General features: G+C 45.4%; 1 protein-coding gene across 10 annotated transcripts in view; it reads right to left on the reverse strand.

The window, feature by feature from the left end:
• Window positions 1-951: 951 nt before the first annotated feature.
• Window positions 952-13,560, reverse strand: part of timm8b (translocase of inner mitochondrial membrane 8 homolog B (yeast)) — a 31,219-nt gene continuing 18,610 nt past the window's right edge. For 3 of the 10 annotated variants that reach the window (XR_013500420.1, XR_013500418.1, XR_013500415.1), the window contains exons 2-3: window positions 10,627-10,723; window positions 952-1,235 (exon numbers count right to left, since the gene is read on the reverse strand). The gene's annotated coding sequence lies outside the window, so the exon portion shown is untranslated. Of the gene's footprint in view, window positions 1,258-10,626; window positions 10,724-13,560 lie in introns of all 10 variants that reach the window. The other 7 variants (XR_013500417.1, XR_013500414.1, XM_078237673.1 and 4 more) reach the window with 3 other exon arrangements.

Raw genomic sequence — 13,560 nt, forward strand, 5'->3', positions numbered from 1 at the left:
GGAATGTAGGTGCAACACTCTGAACCAATCACTGCATACGTCCCACCCCTTTCCGCCAAGACATAATCCAATGCCAATCGATGCTGAAACACCAGAGTGTGCATGGCCACCATATCATCATTTATTACAGTTAGGGTAGTAGCTGTGTCATTGGCTACTTGTTCCAAAATGGAGCACAATATTATAACCTCTCACATTGTCTTAGCCACTCCATAGCTAGGAAACAGTATGCCTAAGAATCGTTCCGTTTCTGAAATTGCTCAACGATGTCTTGGCGAGGGAGGGAGTTTGAGAGTGTGTTGTAGGTATGGCAGCATGTATCCAAGGTAACACAACCCCTTCCATCTAATAGGGAGCCAAGGATATGCTTTGTCTCCACAGATCCAATAAGTACCATTGACTGTTGGATAAGTGTTGCCTCCTTTAAATTAATGAGATATGTTACACGACTGGTCCTCTTTGGGTGGACTCAGGTAGATCTGACTGTTCTGACCCACTTGGTGGTTGCATTCACTTATCCCTAAATTCTTCTCAGGGCCTTTCAGGTTTTCCTCACAGTAAATCCCCTTTGATTTTGAGTTTGGCTGTTTCCAAATCAGATCAGGAGCTGACTTCTTTAGATTATAGACAGGTAATATAACCCTCTCATATAATCAGTCTTCCCTGCACACAGTCCCTACTGCTATGGAACTTTCTCCACAACTCTGTGTTGTCAGATCCTGGTATGTAGTGTCCAGGACAGCTAGTCTCCTGAGATACCTGATCTGCCATTATCAACTCTGACCATGTCAGGGGTGTTGGGTGTAAAGGTATTCCTCTTCCCACATGGATGGGAATATGTGAACAAACCCAACACATTGACTGGTTAGTCATCTTTGTATAAGTGTGTACCATATATAGAGAAGTGTTCACATGTACCTCTCCAGAAGGATGATGAACCATCTGAGTTTTGGTTTCACTTCAGCCAAGATCTGTTTATTCAATACCAAAACGATATTAACACATGCATTCATTATAACAGTCTCTGCAACTTGTGTCTTACAATTGGACACAATTGTTGGTCAATGTCGAGTAATAACAAAACTTATTTACAAAGCTTGCACAATCACCGCGCCACACTTTGCATCCGCTCTCAACTTGACTTGCTTCTGTGTTGGGGGATGTCCGGTTGATCTTCATTGGAGCTGTGACTTGATCATAGCTGTGGCAGGTCAGAGATCTTCTGTGCACATAATCTGTAACACAATCCAGAGTGCCCTACAGCCTTAAATTAGTAATCAGAACACACTTACAAAGAACAAAGAACAGTACAGCACAGGAAACAGGCCCTTCGGCCCTCCAAGCCTGTGCCGCTCATTGGTCCAACTAGACCATTCGTTTGTATCCCTCCATTCCCAGACCGCTCATGTGACTATCCAGGTTAAGTCTTAAACGATGCCAGCGTGTCTGCCTCCACCACCCTACTTGGCAGCTACTTCTGCTATTACAAGAAATCAGTCAGTCACTGGGTCAGTTTTGCTATCTTGGGGTTTCTCACTGGGATAAGGTTTTAACTGAGTCCAGTGTCTCCATCTGAGGCTGCACTTCTCATTAATCAGGGCACATGTCTGCCCTGTAACTACCACATCAATAGGCCCTTCCCAGCGAGTTCCTCGCCCCTTTTTGTTGGTCATGAGTTTCCCCATTACCTTATCTCCCGGAGTAGGCAATTTTGGAGTATTCACACCTACCAGCTTAGTCCAATCTCAGTGCTGCTGTTTTTTGATTACCTGCTTTTTAAGAGAATGTAAATGTTTAATTAAATCTCTCATGCACTGGAACACTGCTCCTCAGCTGATTTCAAGTTCTCCTCCGCCTGTTAGGAGTAGTAGCAGCTCTCTGTTGTAACGACATTGCAGGCAAAGCCTGCACCCAATTGTTTCCTCCTCCTAAAATAGCCTGAGCTAGACTGTTCGTCAATGTCCTGTTCATCCGTTCTACCATTCCTGAACTCTGGGGGAGGTAATGGCAAGTGAAATCTTTGCTTTACTCCCAATGTTTTACAGACCTCTTAAAACTTTCCCTGTGAAGTGGGTTGCCTGATCTGCATCTAACTGAATAAAGAACAATACAGCACAGGATCAGGCCCTTCGGCCTTCCAAGCCTGCACCAACCATGTGTTCCTAACCAGACCATCCATTTGTATCCCTCTATTCCCAGTCTGTTCATGTGGCTATCTAGATAAGTCTTAAATGATCCTAGCGTGTCTGCCTCAACCACCTTGCTTGGTAGTGCATTCCAGGCCCCCACCACCCTCTGTGTAAAATACGTCCCCCGCATATCTGTATTGAACCTTGCCCCCCCCTTACCTTGAACTTGTGACCCCTTGTGTGTTTGTCATTTCCGACCTGGGAAAAAGCTTCCAACTGTTCACCCTATCTATGCCTTTCATAATTTTATAAACTTCTATTAGGTCGCCCCTCAACCTCCGTCTTTCCAGGGAGAACAACCCTAGTTTACTCAATCTCACCTCATAGCTAATACCCTCCATACCAGGCAACATCCTGGTAAACCTTTTCTGCACTCTCTCCAAAGCCTCCACGTCCTTCTGGTAGTGTGGTGACCAGAACTGGACGCAATATTCCAAATGTGGCCTAACTAATGTTCCATATAACTGCAACATCAGATGCCAACTTTTATACTCTATGCCCCGTCCAATAAAGGCAAGCATGCCATATGCCTTCTTCACCACTTTTTCCACCTGTGCTGCCATCTTTAAGGACCTGTGGACTTGCACACCCAGATCCCTCTGTGTGTCTATACTCCTGATGGTTCTGCCATTTATTGTATAGCTCCCCCCTGCGTTAGATCTACCAAAATGCATCACTTCGCATTTATCTGGATCAAATGCCATCTGCCATTTCTCCGCCCAATTTTCCAGCCTATCTATATCTTGCTGTATTCTCTGACAATGTTCATCACTATCCGCAACTCCAGCAAACTTTGTGTCGCCCGCAAACTTACTAATCAGACCAGCTACATCTTCTTCCAAATCATTTATATATATCACAAACAGCAGAGGTCCCAGTACAGAGCCCTGCGGAACACCACTAGTCACAGACCTCCAATCAGAAAAAGACCCCTCCACTGCTACCCTCTGTCTTCCATGGCCAAGCCAGTTCTGTACCCATCCAGCTAGTTCACCTTTGATCCCGTGAGATTTAACCTTTTGCACCAGCCTGCCATGAGGGACCTTGTCAAATGCTTTACTAAAATCCATGTAGACAACATCCATGGCCCTTCCCTCGTCAATCATTTCTGTCACCTCCTCAAAAAACTCAACCAAATTTGTGAGGCATGACCTCCCTCGTACAAAACCATGTTGTCTATCGCTAATGAGATTATTCAGTTCTAAATGTGTATAGATCCTATCTCTAAGAATCTTCTCCAACAATTTCCCTACCACGGACGTCAAGCTCACTGGCCTATAATTACCGGGTTATCCTTGCTACCCTTCTTAAATAATGGGACTACATCCTCCGAAGAGGCAGTCCTCACCTCGATATTACCTCATTTGCTAATATCAGTGCCACGGTAGCACAGTGGTTAGCACTGCTGCTTCACAGCTCCAGGGTCCCGGGTTCGATTCCCGGCTCGGGTCACTGTCTGTGTGGAGTTTGCACATTCTCCTCGTGTCTGCGTGGGTTTCCTCCGGGTGCTCCGGTTTCCTCCCACAGTCCAAAGATGTGTGGGTTAGGTTGATTGGCCATGTTAAATTGCCCCTTAGTGTCCTGGGATGCGTAGGTTAGAGGGATTAGCGGGTAAAATATGTAGGGGTAGGGCCTGGGTGAGATTGTGGTCGGTGCAGACTCGATGGGCCGAATGGCCTCCTTCTGCACTGTAGGGTTTCTATGATTTCTATGATTACTGTTTTGGCTGTAGCATCTTTACATGGGAATGCTTCTACCCACTGGGTAAACTGATCAATAATTACCAGGCAAGAAGTCTTTCCTTGCACTCTGGGCAAGGGCTCTTTAAAATCCATTTGTAAGTTTTCCCATGGTCCTTTGGGTTAACTTCCCATTTTAATCTTGCTGGGGCGTCCTGGTTCCACTAGGGTGCACTGCAGGCATCTTTGACAATATCTTGCCCCATCTCTTCCCAAATATGCCTCCAGTAAGGTCTGCTGCATTACTTCTGGGGCTATTATTCTATCTTCCCTTCTCCATACGCCGTCTTGACCTCACTACCCTCGACGTTTTTCCCATTCCTGTTTCTCTTCCTCTGACGCCTGTTCCTGTATCTGTTTCACATCCATGTCTGGGACTTCCCTAGCTTGTGCTGCAGCCACACTTGCTGTTTGGATTCCTTCTGGGCTCTGTTCCAATAACTCTCTCACAGCCTCATCCACCTTATCATTTCCCCTGAGCCTGGTTTTAAGAACATAAGAAATAGGAGCAGGAGTAGGCCATCGAGCCCCTCAAGCCTGCTCCGCATTCAATAAGATCATGGCTGATCTGATAGTGGGTTCAGTTCCACTTACCCACCCGCTCCCCATAACCCTTAATTCCCTTAATGGTTAAAAATCTATCCATCTGTGACTTAAACACATTTAACGAGGTAGCCTCTACTGCTTCAGTGGACAGAGAATTCCAAAGATTCACTACCCTCTGGGAGAAGAAGTTCCTCTTCAACTCTGTTCTAAATTGACTCCCCCGTATTTTGAGGCTATGCCCCCTAGTTCTTGTTTCCATTGTAAGTGGAAATAACCTCGTTGCTTCTACCCTGTCTAGCCCCTTCATTACCTTGTCTCTATAAGATCTCCCCTCACCTTCTAAACTCCAATGAGTACAGGCCCAGTCTACTCAATCTCTCCTCATAAGCTAACTCCCTCATCTCCGGAATCAACCTGGTGAACCTTCTCTGTGCCCCCCGCCCCCCCCCAAAGCTAATATATCCTTTCTTAAATAAGGGGACCAAAATTGTACACAGTACTCCAGTTGCGGCCTCACCAGTACCCTGTACAGTTGCAGCAAGACCTCCCTGCTTTTATACTCCATCCCTCTCGCGATAAAGGCCAACATTCCACTTGCCTTCTTGATTACCTGCTGCACCTGCAAACTGAGTTTTTGTGATTCATGCACAAGGACCCCCAGGTCCCTCTGCACAGTAGCATGTTGTAATTCTTCACCGTTTAAATAATAGTTCATTTTACTATTATTCCTTCCAAAGTGGATAACCTCACACTTACCAACGTTATACTCCATCTCCCAGATCCTTGCCCACTCACTTAGCCTATCCAAATCTCTCTGCAGAGTTTCCGCATCCTCCATGCAATTCGCTTTCCCACTCATCTTTGTGTCATCCGCAAGCTTTGTTACCCTACGCTCGGTCCCCTCCTCCAGATCGTCTATGTATATGGTAAATAGTTGAGGCCCCAGCACCAATCCCTGCAGCACGCCACTAGTCACTGATTGCCAACCGGAAAAGCACCCATTTATTTCAACTCTCTGCTTTCTGTTAGATAGCCAATCCTCAATCCACGCTAACACTTTACCCCCAACTCCGTGTACCTTTATCTTATGCAGCAACCTTTTGAGAGGCACCTTATCGAATGCCTTCTGGAAATCTAAACACAACACATCCACCGGTTCCCTCTGTCAATCGCACTCGTTATATCCTCAAAAGATTCCAGTAAATTAGTCAAACATGACTTTCCCTTCATGAATCCATGCTGCGTCTGCTTGATTGAACCATTCTTTTCCAGGTGCCCTGCTATTTCTTCCTTAATGATAGATTCTAGCATTTTCCCAACTACGGATGTTAAGCTAACCGGCCTGTAGTTACCTGCCTTTTGTCTACCTCCTTTTTTAAACAGTGGCGTTACATTAGCTGTTTTCCAATCAGCTGGCACCTCCCCAGAGTCCAGTGAATTTTGATAAATTACAACTAATGCATTTGCTATTACTTCTGCCGTTTCTTTTAATACCCTGGGATGCATTCCATCCGGACCAGGGGACTTGTCTACCTTTAGTCCCATTAGCCTACCCAGCACTACCTCTTTAGTAATAGTGATTTAGTAATAGTAACCAATTAAGTATTGGTTAAAGCTAATAACTGTGCTACTTGTGCTTACTCACTTCCCGGGATCTGCTCCCCTGCTAAAACTTCTCCCTCTTCATTCACCACTGCCCATGCTGTATGGGGTTCCCCACTCATGTACATTCTTGCACCTTCTACATATAGATTAATTACCCCTTCACCTGCCAGTGGCCCTTCTACTAATCTTCCACTTGCTTCTTCATTTAATCCTGCAACACATACATGTTCCATTCCCTGTACAGTCAATCCCCCATGCGGGACTTTCCTTTACATCTCTGCTGATTACTACATGCTAATCTCCTGGTAAGAGATTGGCAATTTTTACACAACTCCCCACTAAACTCCTACAGTAATTAAAAAGCCTTCAATACTTGTATTACTCCTTTTCTGATGAGAAGCCGTGGCACAGTGGTTAGCACTACTGCCTCACAGCACCAGGGACCCGGGTTCGATTCCCGGCTTGGGTCACTGTCTGTGTGGAGTTTGCATGTTCTCCCCGTGTCTGCGTGAGTTTCCTCCGGGTGTTCCGGTTTCCTCCAAAGATGTGCAGGTTAGGTGGATTGGCTCTGCTGAGTTGTCCCTTAATGTCTGGGTGACTATCTAGGGTAAATGTATGGGGTTTAAGGGATAGGGCCTGGTTGGGATTGTGGTTGGTGCAGACTTGATGGGCTGAATGGCCTCCTTCTGCACTGTAGGATTCCTCCGGTCCTCTGGAATTTCTTTTTTCTTACTGAATTCTATAACATAACAACATCTTTGAAACAAAAATCAAACCTTTCAATTTGATCCCAGGCTGTAACTTATTTTTATTGAACAAAGAACATTACAGCACAGGAACAGACCCTTCGGCCCTCCAAGCCTGCACCGGCCATGCTGCCCGACTGAACTAAAACCCCCTACCCTTCCGGGGACCACATCCCTCCATTCCCATCCTATTCATGTACTTGTCAAGACGGCCCTTAAAACTCACTATCGTATCTGCTTCCACTACCTCCCCCGGCAGCGAGGTCCAGGCACCCACCACCCTCTGTGTAAAAAAACCTGTCTCATACATCTCCTTTAAACCTTGCCCCTCACACCTTAAACCTATGCCCCCTAGTAATTGACTCTTCCACCCTGGGAAAAGCTTCTGACTATCCACTCTGTCCATGCCCCTCATAATCTTATAGACTTCTATCAGGTCACCCCTCAACCTCCGTCGTTCCAGTGAGAACAAACCAAGTTTCTCCAACCTCTCCTCATAGCTAATGCCCTCCATGCCAGGCAACATCCTGGTAAATCTTTTCTGTACCCTCTCCCAAGCCACCAGATCCTTCTGGTAGTGTGGCGACCAGAATTGAACACTATATTCCAAGCGTGGCCTAACTAAGGTTCTATAAAGCTGCAACATGACTGACTAATTTTTAAACTCAATGCCCCGGCCGATGAAGGCAAGCATGCCGTATGCCTTCTTGACTACCTTCTCCATCTGTGTTACCACTTTCAGTGACCTGTGTGCCTGTACACCCAGATCCCTCTGCCTATCAATACTCTTAAAGGTTCTGCCATTTACTGTATATGTCCCATCTGTATTAGACCTTCCAAAATGCATTACCTCACATTTGTCTGGATTAAACTCCATCTGCCATCTCTCCGCCCAAGTCTCCAACCGATCTATATCCTGCTGTATGCTCTGATGGTCCTCATCGCTATCCGCAATTCTACCAACCTTTGTGTTGTCCACAAACTTACTAATCAAACCAGTTACATTTTCCTCCAAATCATTTATATGTATTACATATTTTGCCCATTCTTTATCTTAGAAACATAGAAACCCTACAGTGCAGAAGGAGGCCATTCGGCCCATCGAGTCTGCACCGACCACAATCTTAAATAACATCATTTTATTAAGGTAACTTGCTTACAGCACATTTTGTGTCAGAATTATCCCAAACTCAGAAAAATGTTGTGGGCTTTCAACTGTCCATTAGTGTCGATCTTATCCCTTTTTTTAAAAACCTGTTCCTTCATCTGTAGCTATCACCTAAACTGCGTTTTACTTCCTAGAATCCCTTCAAATGTCTCTTTTATCCAATGAATCCCTCCTCTGTTTACTATCAGCTCCTCTATAACGTAGCTTTTATTACCCTGTTCATTTTCCTTTCTCATTTATTCCACTGAATTATTTCCCTCATCTTGAATAATATTAATCTGTTAATTTGGTGTTATAGGCGGGCTGTCCCTTTTATCCCGTCTGGCATCTAATACAGCTTTCAACCTTCCCATATTCAGAATTTACAACAGGGTGTGTTCAGAAGTACTTTGCCCAGTTTTGTGGTTGATTCACTAACTTTGCATATCCATGGCACACATTTGAACTGGAATGCATTATGGCAGTATAATAATTCCCATCATTAAACACAGACTCCCCACTAAATGTTCGCTCCCCTTCTGTTAGATTTCTGATTTAAGCCAACAATTTTTACAATATAGAAAATCTACAAATAAATTCTCGAATGTCTTAAAACTACTGCAAGTTTTATAGCACAAAGACTCATCCTGTCTGGGACAGAATGGGTTAATTCTCTGCTTGTTTCAGCCGGGGGGGTGGGGTGGATGGAGTAAATATTCTCAGATCACTTCAAACACTCCAGAATAATTCTTTCCATTTATCTTTTCATTGTCAATTTTTATCAGGAATATATTTTCAAACTTAACCAAAAAGCCCTAATCCAGATAAATTCAAAACAAGATTTATTTTTATCACTTTTAAATATCCCTACTAAATTAAGACTTTTACGCTTACTTACAATCTCTCCAGTTTAAGTTTAAAATTTGCATGTTTAATTATTTCTACAACTCTGTTTCTGTAATTGACACAATGTGGAGTTGCCGGTGTTGGACTGGGGGTGGGCACAGTAAGTAGTCTCTCAACACCAGGTTAAAGACCAACAGGTTTATTTAGTAGCACGAGCTTTCGGAGCCCCTTCACTCACCTGATGTCAGAGCAACGCTCCGAAAGCTCGTGTTACCAAATAAACCTAATGGTCTTTAACCTGGTGTTCTGAGACTACTTACCGTAATTGACACAGGCAGATACAAAATCAAATCAACTGTGTGTTGAAACGGTTAACTTGCCTTTACAACTTTTCAGACTTAGTGAAACACCATTTTGGGACTGATGCATTTTAGTTTTCTTTCTAAATTGGCAAAGCCCAGATCTCTGTCGAAAGTTCTACCCTCTTTTTGAGAGTGACCTTGGCCATCGACCATTCTCAAAATTAAGGAAGCTTTAAGAATTTATTTGACTTTAAAACCCCTCAATCTCACCATCAGAAAATCTCAACTAGAAGTAGTTTATTAAACTCATACAAATGCAAATCAAACTCTTTATTTTCTTTTGCCATACTCTAATCCACCACACGATGGTGCTCTAAATCATACAATTACACTCTCTCTCCGTCTCACAGAAAGCCGGCTTCATGCTTGTCTCTTTAACTCTTAACTCACTTTGGTCTCACTCTCTCTTTCTCACGAGTCTCCACAGGAGACTCCTACCCTAGGACCTCTCCCTGCTGGTTCTCTCACACGGCCTTCGTCCCTTGCTTGTTTCTTTTCACCCTTAACTCCTCTCTCTGGTTTTTGGCGCTCCAGACCAACCAATTTCACTCTGGTTTTTCTCTCTTTCTCATGAGACTCCCACAGGTACCCCTGGGACCTCTCCCTGCCGATTATCTCACGCAGTCTTCGTCCCCTACTCCTCTGGAACCCCTCCCTGTGAGTTTCCGAGCCAGCCGCTATCTGTAGGCACGGTCTAGCCCCTTGATGTTTCTCTAGGTATGCGGCTTTTCGCTCTGCTGCATGGGAGGCCCGAGCGTCCGGCCCCGCTATTTTTAAGCGTAGCTTCTCTGCAAACGCCCTTTCTACCCACGTGGCTTCACGCGCTGCTCTGTAGGAGATCCTACAGTGGAATCAGATCCACAGTGCAGAAGGAGGCCACTCGGCCCATCGAGTCTACATCAACCACAATCCCACCCAGGCCTTATTCCCATAACCCCACATATTTACCCTGCTAATACCCTGAAAATAGGGTCAATTTAGCGTGGCCAATCCAGCTACCCTGCGCATCTTTGGACTGTGGGAGGAAACCAGAGCACCCGGAAGAAACATGCACTCCCATTTTACCGTTTGGTAATCAGGGGAGAATGTGCAGGCTCCACACAGACAGTGACCTGAGCCTGGAATCGAACATGGGTCCCTGGCGCTGTGAGGCAGCAGTGCTAACCACTGTGCCGCCAATTCAGATGAATTGGGATGGTATGGCCAAAGCTGGCAGGGCTGAAACGATGACTGTTCTCATCCCCAATCCTCCTCCACATCTCACTTCATCTTCATCCCACAATCGCTTCTGACTCGGAGGCTACCGATGATGTGAATGTGCGCTTTGTAGTTTCATACCTCCCTCCACTGTAACCCAACCCCTGGTCATTTTGATACCAAAGAACTGGAACTGGCCCAGGCAATGGAGGAAGAGCAAGAAGACAGTGAATATAAAGAGACACGAACCCCGGAGAGCGTAGTCAGTCCCCAGCTCAGAGGAGGCCACTGCATACCACTGAGAGGGTGGTTAAAGTGGGATCTGCACATGGTGAGTAGCAGTGTGCTGGAGGGAAAAAGAAATGAAGAACAGGATTGAAGAGGAGATGCTGGAGAATATATAAACACACAGACAATATGAAATGGGAAAAGGAGAAGAGCATCTGGTGTCTCGAGCCTGCTCTGCCATTCAACAAGACGTGGAGATGCTGGCGTTGGACTGGGGTGAACACAGTAAGAAGTCTCACAACACCAGGTTAAAGTCCAACAGGTTTATTTGGTAGCAAATACCATAAGCTTTCGGAGCGCTGCTCCTTTGTCAGATGGAGTGGAAATGTGCTCTCAAACAGTGCACAGAGACACAAAATCAAGTTACAGAATACCGATTAGAATGCGAATCCCTACAACCAGCCAGGTCTCAAAGGTACAGACAATGTGGGTGGAGGGAGCATTAAACACAGGTTAAAGAGACCTGTCCGGAGACAATACACATCTCCTTAACCTGTGTTTAATGCTCCCTGCACCCACATTGTCTGTACCTTTAAGACCTGGCTGGCTGTAGGGATTCGCATTCTAATCAGTATTCTGTAACTTGACTTTGTGTCTCTGTGCATTGTTTGAGAGCACATTTCCACTCCATCTGACGAAGTAGCAGCGCTCCGAAAGCTTATGGTATTTGCTACCAAATAAACCTGTTGGACTTTAACCTGGTGTTGTGAGACTTCTTACTGTATTCAACAAGACCACAGACAATCTAACCGTGGCCTCGACTCAACTTTCCTGCCTGTCGCCCACAACTTGTCAATCAAAAATTTGTTTAACTCAGCCTTGAATATATTCAATGACCCAGCCTCCACTGCTCTGAGAGAATTCCAAAGATTACTGACCTTCAAAAGAAATTCCTCCTCATCTCCATGAACAAAACAATCCCAGGAATTGGCCTAGTGAACATTCCCTGAACTGTTTCCAATGCCAGTACGTCACTGCATAAATAAGGAGACCAAAACTGTACAAAGAATTCTAGCTGTATCGCATCAATACCCTCAGTTGTGACCATAAAGTACAATACACTATTTGCTTTCCTAATCACGTGCTGTACCATATGCTAATATTTTGTAGTTCATGTACGAGGACGCTCACGATTCCTCTATGCTGCCGCATTCTGCGGTCTCTCCATGAATAGTCTGCTTTTCTAATCTTCCCACCAAAGTGGACAACCTCATATTCCCATGTTACACATATCCTAATTTTTTGCCCACTCACTTAACCCATTGATATCCTTTGCAGACCTTGGCCGAGTCACAACTTCCTTTTCTATCCATTTCTGTGTTGACAGCAAAGTTGGAGCAGGCATTAAAACGAGGCCTTGTTTTCCCCCTCAGGTGGATGTTAAAGATCCCTCGGGGGGGGGGGGGGGGGGGGGAGTCCAGAACCAGGGGTCACAGTCTGAGGATTCAGGGTAGACCATTTAGGACAGAGATGAGGAGACATTTCTTCACCCAAAGAGTGGTGAGCCTGTGGAATTCATTACCACAGGAAGTAGTTGATGCCAAAACATTGAATGTATTCAAGAGGCGGCTGGATATAGCACTTGGGGTGAATGGGGTCAAAGGTTTGGGGAAAAGCCAGGATTAGGCTATTGAGTTGGACAATCAGCCGTGATCATAGTGAATGGTGGAGCAGGCTTGAAGGGCCAAATGGCCTCCTCCTGCTCCTATCTTCTATGTTTCTAGTCAGGGGAGCAGACTGACATTTCTACGGCCAAAGACGTGACTCCAGGATGATGTGTTGCCGCCATGGTGCCAGGTCAGGGGTGTCACTGAATGGCTGCAGTGCATCCTGAAAGGAGAGGGGGATGAGTTACAAGCTGCGATACATGTCGGCACCAGCCATATGGGCAAAGCGAGGAATGAGCACTTGTATCAGTAATTCAGGGAGCTAGGCAATAGATTAAAAAGCAGGACCTCAGTGGTTGTATTCTCTGGATTACACCCAGTACCACGTGCTAGTGAGCACAGAAATAGGAAAATAGGGCAGATGAATGAGTGACTCAAGAGTTGGTGCAGGGAGGAGGGTTTTAGATTCCTGAATCGCTGGGACCATTTCTGGAGAAGGTGGGACCTGTACAAACAGGATGGTCTGCACTTGAACCACATTAGGGCCGACATCCTTGCGGATAGGTTTGCTGGTGCTGTTGGGAGGAGTTTAGCAGGGGGAGAGGACACAGAATATTAGTAAAATAGAGACACATAGTGCTACAGTAAAGGAAGCAAGTCAGGAGGATTAGCAGGGTAAATATGTGGGATTACAAGGATAGGGCCTGGGTGGGATAGTTGTTGGTGCAGGCTCGATGGGCCGAATGGCCTCCTTCTGCACTGTAAGTGTTCTATGACTCCAAGTCCGAGTGCGTTCAGCTATGTTGATGACAAGAGAGTAAGGCAAGGTTGGATGGACTTTACTTTAATGCTAGCAGTGTAACAGATAAGATTGATGAGTTAAAGGTCTGGATTGACAGATGAACATTGTGGGACAATACAGCAGGATATAGATAGGCTGGAAAATTGGGCGGGGAAATGGCAGGTGGAATTTAATCCAGATAAATGCGAAGTGATGCATTTTGGAAGAACTAATGTAGGGGGGAGTTATACAATAAATGACAGAGCCATCAAGAGTATAGAAACACAGAGGGACCTAGCTGTGCAAGTCCACAAATCCTTGAAGGTGGCAACACAGGTGGAGAAGGTGGTGAAGAAGGCATATGGTATGCTTGCCTTTATAGGACGGGGTATAGAGTATAAAAGCTGGAGTCTGATGTTGCAGCTGTACAGAACGCTGGTTAGGCCACATTTGGAGTACTGCGTCCAGTTCTGGTTGCCGCACTACCAGAAGGACGTGGAGGCTTTA

The sequence above is a fragment of the Mustelus asterias genome, chromosome 21, assembly GCF_964213995.1.
Source record: "Mustelus asterias chromosome 21, sMusAst1.hap1.1, whole genome shotgun sequence".
Taxonomy (NCBI): domain Eukaryota; kingdom Metazoa; phylum Chordata; class Chondrichthyes; order Carcharhiniformes; family Triakidae; genus Mustelus; species Mustelus asterias.